Source organism: Oryza glaberrima, chromosome 10 (genome assembly GCF_000147395.1).
Source record: "Oryza glaberrima chromosome 10, OglaRS2, whole genome shotgun sequence".
In the NCBI taxonomy this organism is placed as follows: domain Eukaryota; kingdom Viridiplantae; phylum Streptophyta; class Magnoliopsida; order Poales; family Poaceae; genus Oryza; species Oryza glaberrima.
In genome coordinates this window covers 16447480-16461280 of record NC_068335.1, presented here as the reverse complement: position 1 = coordinate 16461280, position 13801 = coordinate 16447480, and the positions used below count along the sequence as shown (strand labels likewise).

The window sequence follows — 13801 nt, the reverse complement described above, 5'->3', positions numbered from 1 at the left end:
CGGCCGTCCCTCTCGCGGCCGAACCTGTCGCGTGTGTCGTCATCACGACCACGACGGTCGACGTCGCGCCGGTCGACGTTACGCCGGTCTCCCCTGTTGCGGCTGCCACGGTCCTCCTCCATCTTGCCACCCTCATCGCGACCAGCTCCGGGGCGGAAGAGGCCTTGCGGCGGTGGCGGGTGATGAGGGAACTGCGGGAACACACGCTCCGGCGCCGGTTCACCATCGGCCACCCCAAGGTGCCACGGTGGAAGACGACGCTTCGCCGGGGTGACAGCCGCGTTCTCATCAAGAGTCACCGTGGCCGAAGTGTAGTCGTGGATTTCTTCGAGGTGGACATACACACAGTACTTGACACCGTGTTGCCACCACTCCGGCGGCTTGTCAGAGACCGACACCAAGTCGGGCTTTTTGCCACGAGTGCTGTTGGTGAAGATCAGCCAGATGCGCTTGGGTATGGAGCTTGGGTTGCCCGTCCACGCCCACACGCTGATCCAGCGCGTGTCCGGCGGGTGGATGAGGCTGGTCTCGATGCTCTCCAACGCGCACGTCTTTGCCACAGTACGCTCAACAATATCGGCCTCCCAAGCGTGCCGCGGTATGCCGTCGAGGTAGAGACGGACCCGGAACATCAAGGCAACACCGAGGGCGCTCTTGAGGCTACGCCATTTGACGTAGTGGAGCTCAACGCCGTGGCGCTTGACGAAGCCCTTCCGCAGCGCTTCCACACAATGGCGCTGGTGCTCGAACTTGATCAGGAAGGCCTCGGGGTGGTGTCGTGAGACGAAGACGTCGCCCTCACAAAGATGGAATTCCTCCTTGAAGATGGCCTCGACGTCCCTTGGAGTGATGGACGCAGACGCTTTTGCCGCCCAGGTGATGACTGCCGTGGACTCCCAGTCCTTGAGCTCAACCTCCGTGGCGTGTGGAGTGGGGATGAAGCACTCCTCCTCCTCAGGCCGAGTGGACGGATCACCGAATTTAGCCATGGCCGAAGACGGCCGTGTCGGTGGCAGCGGAAGCGGCGTGTGGTGGTGTTTCTGGCCGTGCGGTGGGGGTTCTCTGTGGTGGCGGTGTGGAACGTCTTGGCGGTTGCACGGAACACGGGGTAGTTGGACGGGCGGAGGCTGCAACGGAGGTGGCGGCGTGGAGCTGCGGTGACCGTGGAGTTGGCGACGTTCTAGGCGGAGCAGAGCCGGACGAGTGCGAGCTCGGCATGATCTGGCCCTGTGTCCCGACCTCCGGCAGAGGAAGCACCTGACCGGGTCATGGCAGTGGGAGGCGCGGTGATCTCTCGAGAGGCAAACGAAGCATCTTCCACTTGTTGCTTGCTGAAAGAGGCGGAGGGAGGCTGATGCTTCAGCAGGAGCGCGGTGGCGAGGAGGAGAGCGGATTGAAGGCTCGTCCCATCTCCTTGAAGCTGGTGGTTGGGGAGCAGTTGAATGCGCTGCACGTCGCCACCAATGGCGGACTTTCACTTGCTGCCAGCCCGGCTCTAGAGTAGTGAAGTCCTCCGGCGCGGCCATACCATGGATGGGACGTCGGGTCATCTCCGTCTTCGGCCTAGGCCTGTAGGCAGAGAAGTAGCCTCGGCGCCGGGGTGGCTCACGCCTGGGAGGCGGAGTAATTGCCGCCTTCAAAGTGCGACGCGGTGGTTGGAGGCGCGGACCGAATTTGAAATTCGGCGGCCAAGCGGTCGCGACCAAATCCTTGAAGGAGTGCACAGAGGGTGGCGAGCGGGATCCTGGCGGATCCGGTGTGGCGGAGACATGGGAGACGCCTCCCGGAGAGACCCAAGCTGCGGATCTGGGCGGCGGTGGCGGGGGGGATTCACACCACAAGGCGCTTTGGAGCAGCTTGGACGACGGCGGGGATGCAGAGGGCAGCGGCCCGGATGGCCCCGTGGACGGCGTGGCGACTTGGGGTCGACGAAGCAGCGAGGGCGGCGGGCGTAGGGCCGGCAGCGCCGGCGGCGGGGAACTGGGCGACGAGCGTCGCATGCTTACCTTTTTTCGTGGACTGAAATTAAAGCTTAATGGTGTGACCAAAAGACGCCTACCACCGAGCTAGCTTATCGTTTATAAAGTAACAATATATGTGTAGAAGGGAGAGGTGGTGGGAATCGAACCGTGGTGGTCAAGTTGAAGATTTCCTCCACTAACCAAGTAGGCAAGCTGCTAGTTGTACGATACGGATAGGTTACTTTTTGCAGCAGCAACAACCATAACTATAGGGGATGGAGCGAAAACAAGCTTTTGGGATTCAGCTTGGCTGGAAGGGAGAAGGCTAAAGGATGTAGCTCCCCTGATCTACGTGGCCTCCAAGAAAAAGAACAGCACGCTACAATAGGCCTCAGCCACAGACCAGTGGCTGCTCGATCTGGACCTTCCTCCAGCCTCAGGCTGGACAACAGAGCTGGTCAGCCAGCTAATCAATGTCTGGAGTGCGGTGCACAACGTACATTTCACAGAGAATGAGGAGGACAAGATAGTGTGGAAGCTCACTAGCCACGGTGAATATACGGCGACGTCGGCCTACAAAGCGCAGCTCCTAGGTACTACTGCCACCAACTTCAACATCCTAATATGGAAGCCGTGGGCACCGTGCAAGTGCAAGACCTTTGCCTGGTTGATCATCCAAAATAGAGTTTGGACCTCCGACAGACTGGCAACCAGGGGTTGGCAGAACAACTCTTTCTGCCCCTTATGCAGACACACCCAAGAAACTGCTCTCCACCTCCTCGCAGAATGCAGATACACCAGGAAAATTTGGGCGGCGTTATCTGATTGGACTGGGTGTGGTCAACTGAACCCCGGGCAATGGCAACCAGCTCAATCGGTGTCAGAGTGGTGGGAGGCCACCGCCAACTTGAAGGAAGTCCCAAAGAAAGCACTCCGCACGTTAACACTTCTGGTCAACTGGGAAATCTGGAACGAGAGAAATCGTAGAATTTTCCAGCACAAAGAGCTTTCTACAGGAAGTCTGTTGGCCAAAATTAAAGAGGAGGCCAAAACATGGTCTCGGGCGGGGGCGAGGCATCTTGGTAGCTGGCTTGCTTTTTATTTTTAGCTCAGTAGGACCGAAGGTCCTGGGCCTGGTTTTTCTTACTTGTAAAGTTTACTCCTTCTCTATTCAATGAAATTGGCAGCTTGCCGATTTGTTAAAAAAAAAAATTCCATGCCGTTATTTCATGCACAAAGGCTAAGGCACTGCGGGAACCTTCCGGATGAATCTAGTTTGGTGCGTTCTGGCCCTGATTGTTTGCTCCTCCTGGATAGGCTGAATAGAGTGGAGAAGGCTCATCTTCTTCTCTTGTTTTGGCTGGCCTGGCATTTGCGGAACGACAGTGTTTTTGGAGTCGGGAGAGCCAATGTTTCAGCCTCGTCGATTTTTCTTCAGAGTTTTTGGGAATCTTTCTCTCAACCAGGGCAGACAACCCCCGAGGATGAGAAGGGCAAGAGGATCTTTGGGGAATCATGCTGGAGGTGTGCTGCTCTCTTCTTGGCGCCTGATTAATAATTGTGCTTCGGCTGAAGAAGCGGAAGCCCTCGCCTGCAGAGATGGCATCCGCCTAGCTGCGGAGTGGGTTAGGTCGCCGGTCATCATGGAGACGGACTGTGTGAATGTCGAGCTCGCTTTGTCTTCGACGACTGAGTCCAGGTCGCCTATCTGGCATATCATCAGGGAAGCTCAAGCCGCGGCGACTACTCTTCCTAAGTTTAGTTTGGGGCGGATTAGTAGGAGTGCTAATAGAGTGGCTCATAGTCTTGCTCATTTAGCTCTTAAGTTTAAGCAATCGGTAGTTTGGCGCCTGCGAGTCCCAGATGATGTTATTGAGCTGATTGCTCAGGATTGTAATCCCCTCGTTGAGTAATCTATAAAGTTCTTTTCCCCGCAAAAAAAAAGAAGAAGGGGAGGAGGAAGGGGGAGAGGAGTATATAGGGGGATGGGGGGCAGCGATCACCCGCCCATTAGCACCACCCGAATGACGGCGGAGAGAACAACAATCGTCAGTTAATATAGGTGTTTATCTGTGTAAGAGATATTAACCAGTAACATATACATTTATATGGGTAAAGAGATTGATTTTTTTGGATTGACGTTAATTTTGATAAAATAATTTTACACACATGCATGGAGGTCTACCAAATCACACAATTACACCAGTCTGGAATTTATTAAAAATATATATCACAAAAATGCTGATCACTGTAAACACACACGCACATATATATCATCACATTTTCAGTCTGGAGAACTTTAAAGAAAGAACCTACAACAAATAGCTTCACAATTTCACGTCACATCACACATTCACACCTTACATATACCCATGGCTAGGCAGCAGCCTCCGAACACACAGCTTGGCTTAAATCCTGCCAAAGGCAGCTTCAGCGTTCCCACTATGAGGCCCCATTTTGACAGATTTTGATCCAGACAAGGCTTAAATCGTTGACAGATTTCAGTTAGCGTCGATTTCATGATCCTCAGTGGCTGCAGCGCCTGCATTACAGAAGAATGACAAAAGCAATAAAGTGTGCGCAAAGGAATATTTTCCTGTCAAACAAACTAAAATTAACATGCATGTAACTGCAAAGACTGTCGAGGAACAAAGTTTGCTTGCACATGTCAAAAATAAAAATTCACATGCCCGAATAAAACTGACAAATTCTTGGGCACTAGTGAGCGTGCACATGCAAGGCACGTTTTCGTAACATATATTATTGCAAATAGAAACATATCAAATTATCAGTTTATTTCCATTCTCCATTGAATGATAGTTACAAAATAACTCTCTTCTTAAAAAAATGCTATTATATAACAATGCCCTCGCCTTAGCAATCTGCAACCAGCAAATTAATATCTCCATGACTATTCTTAACATGTGAGACCCTTAGCTATATCTGTGAGCTAAAAGCACCTAATTACTGTAACAACAGGAATGTATAAAGCACCTCATTACTGTAACAACAGGGATGTATCTCTCATGGCAACATAAATCTCTAATACTAATAAATAGAACATACAAAGATTAAATCTTTTAACCATTTGATCATACCGGGTCATGTAGGATTTCTTTCATAAACAACAAAAGAAAAAGAAAATCAGATTTGATCATTATAGGCTTTCACCTTGTCAAAATCAGTGTCCTGTAAAAGTATCTCATCCGTCATACAGGAAGCAAAACACATTCTGTAAAACACTTGATCATGGACTGAATATACAGGAAGCAAAACACATTCTGTAAGACCCAAAAATTATCATAAATGAAAAGGTTAACCGATGCAAAGACAAAGCAGTAACTCTTTTTGAAAGTTGGGTTGACAAATCTGTATACAGAATGTCTAAGTGAAGGCCTTTATTGTTTTACATTGCCTAGGTGAAGCAGACTCTGAATTTTAACTGAGTTGCTAGCTTCTCTGCAAATGGAGCATCTGTCAATACTGATGTTGTTGCCTTCTTGTTCTATAGTAAGTCTAGCAGAGAAGCAAGAAGCATATATTTTAGCTGCATTAGCTGCCCAAAGGCTGCATATATTTTCGACTGCTATATCCATCTATCAACTTGTACAGTTCTAAGCATTCAAAATTGTAAAAGGGCACTGCATTATTAGCATTAGTACTACTCATTAGCATGATTAATCTACATCCTTTTTTCCAGAAACACATATATATTAGTATGGATTTAACAACTAAAATTTAGGGGTCACACCTCACTGGCTATCAACGATAACAGAAGGAGCCTCCGCTTGTTTATTAATCTTGGGTCTGCATAAAGCATACAATGCACATATGCATCAGAACACATTGTTACAGGATATTTTAACAAAATAGTTCAATCTGTCAACAATATTAATTCAATTGCAGCATTTTGCTAATCTGTTGAACAACATATCATGATTATTGCTGCTTCAAAGTAATTCAACAACTGGTCTTCATGTGGCAACAGTAATGTTTAGAACACAAGCATTTGGTTGAAGGGAGTGTGTGAGCTGCTCCCAGGTAATCAAGTAACTTAATAAGTTAAATGATAGAGAGTTTTCTGGAAGCGAGATAAAATGACTGCTTGGCCTTACAGCTTACACATAATTTTAGTTGAGCTGTCAAGCACTAATAAAATCTGTATGATTTCACCCATAGGGTTTGTGGATGATAACTGAAACTTAGCAGTGAACATAACATAGAGAAGGCCCAGTAATTAGCAACAGGAGATTAGCTAGAAACATGCAAATACACATTTTGAAATGGATTTTATATTATAATTGTGCTTCCCAAACAACGTATTTAAATTAACTGAGACGATGTATTTTGATGCTTACCTACCGCTGACAACAAAGGTACATGGTGTATAAGACAAACATTAAGCATTGAGAATTCAACCTGACAATTCCATCCTTGAAGGTGAGAAATAATCTCCAGTGACTTCAGCCAAGGAATTACTAACACTGTATCAAATACTCAACCTTCTAAGCTAATTATTTTCTATCAAATAGAACCTGCACCACAGCATCAGTGATTTCAAAGACATATGACCATATATGTTATTGATATCAGCATAAATCATGCTAGGGGGTATTTAAGTATCTGAAAAGCTTACTGCAGTAAGGTTATTATAAAATTTTGAATAAGCTGAAGTAAAAGGTATAGGGTTCTATGCTGACCTGATTGAGTTATTCCCTGGAAGTTCAGCACAATGTTTACAATATTGTTTATGTGAAGCGTCCTAACTATCACCACACAACTGAAGAGAGCCATGATTCTGAAAATCTGAAAAAAAAAAAAACATTGCATGGTAAAAAAAAATTTGGAATAAGCTGGAGTAATACGTATAGGGTTTTATGCTGACCTGATATATTGAGATATTCCCTGGAAGTTCAGCACAATGTGAATATTGTTTATGTAAGCCTCCTAGCTATCACCACAACTCAAGAGAGCCCGACAATGATTATAATAATCTGAAAAAAAAAGAATGGTGATGCTTTCATAAGAGAAAATAAGATTAGGGCAGATGCAAATTTACGAAATGTATCAAGGTACGACATTTAAAAATGTCTACAACATTTTATCAAACACACGATCCACATGCTCAAAATTCTCCATTCAAGAATTTTAACAGAGGGATGAGAGGGGATCTAGAGAAAAGTGCTAGTGAAGATATAGAATGCCAAAAAATTTGGGAGCAGTAGGACCAATGAATGCAGAAGCCATGATTAATTAGACCGACTCACTACCACGGTACTAGGGCATGGAACCTATTCATGCTCTCGAACTTAGAACAACCGATTTTACCATCAAATAGAAAATAGAAGTATTTTAGCTATGCTAGAAAATAGTATAAACGTTATTCCTTTTAGTCACCCACATCCAGTTAGGCAAATACGCATGGCATGTCAAATAGCAAGTATCACCACTAATGACGGGTTCAGGAATGGAATGTGTGAGCTTTTGGAGTATAATGGTCCATAAATCACATTTTTTGTAGAATCTAAAAAAAGCATCGATAGTATTGTACCTGAAAACAATATTGCTTTCAACCTTGGGGGAGAGGCAGGCAAGAAGTAGGCATAACAAAACATGACTGAAGGAAAATCAGCTACAGGAGAGCACATTATGCAAGAAGCTGCCTCCACCACTTGTTATCTAAATGCATTATGTTATATATCAGCAAGAACCTATTGATCCTGCAATGCACGCGTTAGAAAAAAAATACTACTCAAATATATCTGACAATAACAAATCAGCTAGTTGCATATGATATTTTTCTAGCTCTTCGGCTTCCTGACCATTATGCATAAACCATGGTCACGTAGAATAAAGGTTTGCATTTTTTGCATAGCAAAGGCATGATTATTTTCCTCAATTCATTTTTCACACCATGATTATAGTGGGAAGCACGATTAAACAGTAAAGCAAGATCTTCACATGGTTAGCACCAGTGACACATACACATAATCAAGTTTGTGAGAAATAGGAATACATCACCTACAGAAAATTCATATAGATTACATAAGCAACCTATAGCACTAAATGAAAACATCCACATCCAGTAACACTCAGAGAAAAACGGTGGTTATAAACAGTAGTGTTAAAATGAGATCGTTCCATTATTTCTGAATGATATTCAGATGAAAATCACCTGTTAGTCCATACATGGCAGCAAGCAACTTGACCGCCGCTTCTCCACATCTTTCATCATGCTTTTGCTGATTCCACACACCACAGTGGAATCAGGAGCCACTGTGGCATATTTCCAACAATAGAATATTTCTCTTACTGCAGTTCTTTTAAAAAATATTTATAATTATGGAGGAAATTGAAAAGGCGCAAACGAAAAACTGAAAATTTCCTCGATAACTGTTACATCAATGACAACATAAGTGCAATAGGGTGGGTGAAGCTTCCTGCGTTGTCAATTGAATTACGCTGCGGAGAGGAGATGATTGACCTGAATTGCAATCGATTGAGATGATCACCAGCAAGAAAATAGAAGTGGGCAATAAGTAGTATGGAGCTTGGGAGTACTAACCTGGTTGAGGGATTAACCGTGATCTCATCATCGTTCCATCCCCATCGCGCCCATATTGAAGGATGATGGGTACTACCGTGGAACTCGGCCGGAGGCACCGCGGCGACCACCACTTCTACGATGCGGCGAAAGGGGACGACTACGGCTCCGGCGGCAGCGGCGGAAGGGGAAGAACTCGGCTCCGGCGAGGGCAGCGGTGGCGCGAGGCGGCGGCAACAGCAACGCGAGGAGGAGGACTGAGGAGGAACGGCGCGTGGTGGCGGAGGAAGAGGAAGAGGAGCGAGGAGGAGCATCGCATGGTGTCGGAGGAGGAGGAGCGGCACGTGATGGCGGAGGAGGAGAGAGGAGGAGCGCGTGTTGCGGCGGCGCGTAGTCATTGCGCGTGGTCCTCGCCTGCGTCCGCGTGGACTGTTTGAAGAGGATACTCGGATGGACGGTACGGATCAGAAGATATGCGGATGGATGGTGGATATTAAGTAAGTTGGATTTTACCTCTAGCATTGCAAGGAGGCAACACCTTCTTTTTATATTAGTATAGAAGTATAGATGATCTTGCCAACCCTTTTTCCAATCGCTGTAATTAAGTTAAGTAAAAGATGCACATAAACAATATAAGATGAGTTCTTGCGGAATAAACTAAGCTTCAGCTGTTTCTAATTTTAATATATCCGTCTATAATAGTAAAGTTCTAATTAGATGAACTTGCATTATAGGATTATTTACAGATGAAGCTAATAAGCCAAAACATACATTAATGGTTCATAATCTAGACTAAGATAATATATCAACCACATTTTTGTGATGGGTTGAGACGATGCTAGAGCCGTAGCTGCTGGGCTGCTGACCTCAGCTTCATTCCTGATGGGTTGAGAGCGGATCGAGGAGGAGGGAGGAGGCTATAAGAAGTAGTCGAGCGGGCATCGCAGCATCAGCCCGCGTCCCCCGAGATCAGGGCCGCGTTTGGCACTGAGCACGTACGTAATCGTGTCTGACTCTTCGTCCTCGCGTTGAGGTCGTCGTCGTGGCCGTTGTTACTAGTACTCGCAGCCAAACCGCACACGAGCTCGAAGATACCTCTCCCCGTTCGTGTCGCCACCAGATCTGGCGCCCCAAAGTCGTTGCAGGCCGGATCTGCCCCGGGAACGGAAGGGGGGATCGAGTCGGGATGTCGCTGCGGGTGGTGGTGGCAGGCTGCAGCGAGGAAGGTGGAAGCCACACCGCCATGGAGGACGAATGAAGAGGAGGCGCTCAATGGGAGGGGATCGGGAGAAGCGTTGCTGGCGTTGGGGGATATACCACCGATGGGATTCCCGTACCTGGCGGTACCAAGAATTGACAGCCGTTGGATCCGTCTCAATGAATGGCTTTAGTACAGTGAATGGTGTCATGCATGCATATATATATATATATATATATACCTTGGAGGTTGCTACGGATGTCCGATCTTGTGCAAATCATCGGACGGTGTTGCACGTGTTGTTGAGGGATGTTTCACATGTTTCATCTCTTGATAAAAATTGTTTCAATGAAAATGTTCTAGATGTTTCACTAGCAGAGAAAAATGTTTAAGTGCTTGAGCAAACTTCTTTCAACCAAATCAATAGTGGAACATACCGATTGCAACACAAAAAAACCAATGTATGCAACATTGAATCAAAACGGAATGAAACAACTTAATAGAACAAAGTGCAACAAAAATAGAAATAAGCTGCAACATCACTAAAATTTGCAACAAAGCCCACCTTTGTCTTCTTCTATTCTGGTTATAGAAATAAAACGAACGGCATAGGGAGACAAGCGAGGTGAGGTGATGGTGTAGACGACAAGGCAAAAGCAATATCAGGAGGGTGACCTCACCAGGGCCAGCCGCACTGGCATCCGGTCCAACCACCTTCGCGTCATGAGCTTGCAGCTGCTCCGCCGGCGGCAAAGGTCTAGCACCTCATCTGGCCCTCCCTTTCGCGTCAGCCTGCTCCGTCGCTGCCAGCAAGGTCGCCGGCATCCTCCTCCCTCACCGCTTCACGTTGCCCCGCCACCGCCAACGTGGTCGTCGGCATCCTCCCCCCTCTTAGCGTTGCTCTGCCCCGCCACCACCAGCGTGTCTGCCGGCGACCTCCTCCCTCTTCCCGTCTCGGTGGTCGCTAGCCACATGCTCGGGCATCTCTCTCTGGTGGTTACGAGAAATGAGAGGATAAGGTTGTAGGAAGAATGGGTTGGATCAGTAGTGGGCCCCACCTTTGTTCCTGTTCAGTCTGATATTTTACGATCCGTCAGACGGCAGATGTAAAGCATTTTCGATATACCTTGCTTGTTGGTTAGGGTAGATCCATATATATATGCATGGTGTCATTCATGCATGCATGCCTAAATCTCAATAAATACTGAGTGTTCTCAATATTTTTGTGATTTGGTAAATCAAAATTTGAATCAATAAATAGCATACTAAGATTAATTGTTTAAAATATGTAGCATGGATGATGAGAAATTACCTGGGTACTGGAGTATCCAAGATGCTGATATTCTATCCTCGCTCGCATAAAATGGTTCTTGCCAGTCTCGTGCCAATACTCCTCGAAATGCTCATACCCAATGACCCATTTCCAAGGCTCTCACAGTAGGCAGTAAGATTGATTTCAGCCATCATCCCTTGAAAACCAAAAAGCTTAATAGTTTTGTCATAGATTCTCCGTCCAATAATCCTTGAAGCCTCATCATCTCCCTCATTCAGGATAATAAACGTCGCATCCTTTTGCCTGACCCCTCCATCAGCTGTTGGTGACTCAACGAAAACACTGCCTTGAAAACAGGAGAGTCCATCCTCGTAGTGGAACTCAAACGACTGTATAAACCCTCCAAAAGAATATCCTGAAACCAAAATATTAATAAAGTTGGTCTATGTGTGTAATATCCCTTGAGGAAAAAAAAAGATGAGTGGAATGGACAAGTTCTGTACCGAATGAACGCCGTGAATCTCCTGCCGTAACATTGGTCTTTCATCTTTCCACATTAAGTCTAGCATGCTCAGTGAATGGACTATTTGCCAAGCGCAGCGCATCAAGTCTTTCAACGACGTCTTTATCTAGTGATCTTTCCATATCCTGTAAAGTGTTAACCTATCATGACAAGAACAATATTCCAAACATGCATGGCACTTCCATATACAATTTTTATGACCAATTCTATACAAATTTTCTTGTGTATAGTCCACTCCGACTGATTTTCACAATCAGTGTTATTCTCTCTAGTTTACTTGTATAACTTGGGTTGCAATAAAAATAAGTGTTCATGAAATATTATCATTTGAAAGAAGTATGTGTGTGTATGAGCCACCACTCAAAAACTTAATAGTTGAACCCCACTACTGCATGATTCGGCATGATGAGAAAACTACTCGTTTAATTCAGAGCTGCATACACAACCAATGCACACTAATTAATAAGTGTAGTTTAATATCTGTTTACAAGCCAATTTAATTTTGATTACTATATTGTACATGAGACTGTAAAAGGAGAAAGCAAATAATTATTGTTATAGTCCATTTTATCTCCTAAACATACAAGATGTTATAGAATTAAAGCGTCTATAACTTTTCGAGCAAGTCAAAGTCACTCTGGTACTCAACTACTCATTGCATGCATAATATACTTTAAAAAAATATCAACATTCTATAACCATGCGTTATGCTTAACCCAACTCATTAAATTGCCTAGTTTTTCTTCATATTTATATGTAGGTCTTGAAAAGTTTGAAGTACTACGTACCCCTCTCTATACTCTATTCACATAAGCTAGCTTTTTGTCATTTTAGATTAGTAACTAATTAATGGCTGTAAACTACAACGGGAATTAAATAACACCCACCGTACACTTCAAAGACTCCAAAATTAAAATAAAATTATTTCCATTGTAAACTCTGTAGTTCTTATGATCATTATTTTGCCTCACTTTAAATAAAATTTCCTTATTTGATGCATGGTTTGGGTTAGGGAACATGTACAAAAATCTACCTTACTAATTGGGAGATCCATATGGTAGTGGAGGTGGGTTATATTAGATTTACCACTCATCATCGCTATTCGGGTATTTAAGAAGAGTATAGATCCAAGGATAAAAGCTACTATGGATTATCTATTTTTATGTAGAGAAATATTAAGTGTTGTTGAATGTTATAAAGCTAACAAAAAATAGCCTACAATGAGTGGTCAACAAAAGTGGCAAATGTTGCATTTTGAGTTGTTGTTGACAGCTGTTAAGTACCAAATTAACGCTGTTAATATCTGCATAAGACCATAAATATGGAACATTCAACATAGTGGTAGTGTTTATTTCTAACAATTTCTACGAGTGTTGTTGTATATTCGTATGTAGGTGACAAACTACTTAAGTTGAGAAGAAATATACATGAAGGAGGAGAAGAATCAAACTTGTATCACTACTTGAGGAGTTTTGGACCTAGAAACCCAATTAAACACCTCCAAATGGGCCAAACATTCATACCAATGGATTGAGGGGCCCAAAATGAGTATCCAAGCCGAAAACCGGCGTGAACGGAGCTGTCCCGGGTTCGGCCAAACCCTCACGGAGGCCGCTGGCCTAGGACTAAGTTGCGTTCAGTAGCAATCCGCTTCCCAATGACGGTTATGGCCGTTTTCACCGGTAGAAACCATTGTAAGCATGGACACTTGGCATGACAAGAGAGAAGATGCTCTTTGCATGCTTGAAGCATCTCCACACTCCCAAGGCACTTCTTCACCTATAAATACCCCCCTCATTCTCATTTGTAAACACACACGAAGATATAGAGCTGAATTACAAGAGGCTCTAAGTATATTTTAGGTTCTTTATATGTTCTATAGTATACTTATAATATAAATATTATTCTGAGTAATTAAGTTTTGCTTAGTGAGAAGCATTCATACAGTTAACTCGATCAGATCTACCATTCGTACGCGTGTAAACAAAAAATTTTATACTCCATTTATATGCACTAGTTATTCAACGACAGAGAGAAGGGATTATTCAACAACATTTAGTATTGTGGAGTACTATTTGTCAACCACATTAAAGTATTGGCAAGAACATGTAAAGAACTAGAAATCAATAGAAATCAGTAATAGTTCACAAAAAGACAGAGAGGAATGTGCAAAACCTATGTATGGATCGAGCTCTAACTTTACCGTCACATCATTCCAATTTCAACCAAACTTCTAATTTTGGTACGAACTAAACACACCCAAAGTACTACAACGAGTAATCTACAAATAAATATACTCAAA

At 44.6% G+C, this 13801-nt stretch overlaps 1 long non-coding RNA gene across 2 annotated transcripts; it reads right to left on the bottom strand.

Moving 5' to 3' along the window:
• Positions 1-4174: 4174 nt before the first annotated feature.
• LOC127753199 (uncharacterized) lies at positions 4175-8886 on the bottom strand. Of its 2 annotated transcripts, XR_008012509.1 has the most exons (9): positions 8527-8886; positions 8137-8445; positions 7513-7681; positions 6847-6955; positions 6662-6767; positions 6381-6496; positions 5713-5768; positions 5133-5215; positions 4175-4503 (listed from the first exon to the last, which is right to left on the bottom strand). It is a non-coding gene; the product is annotated as an uncharacterized LOC127753199 (long non-coding RNA). The 2 variants fall into 2 exon arrangements; XR_008012510.1 differs by lacking the exon at positions 5133-5215.
• Positions 8887-13801: the final 4915 nt, after the last annotated feature.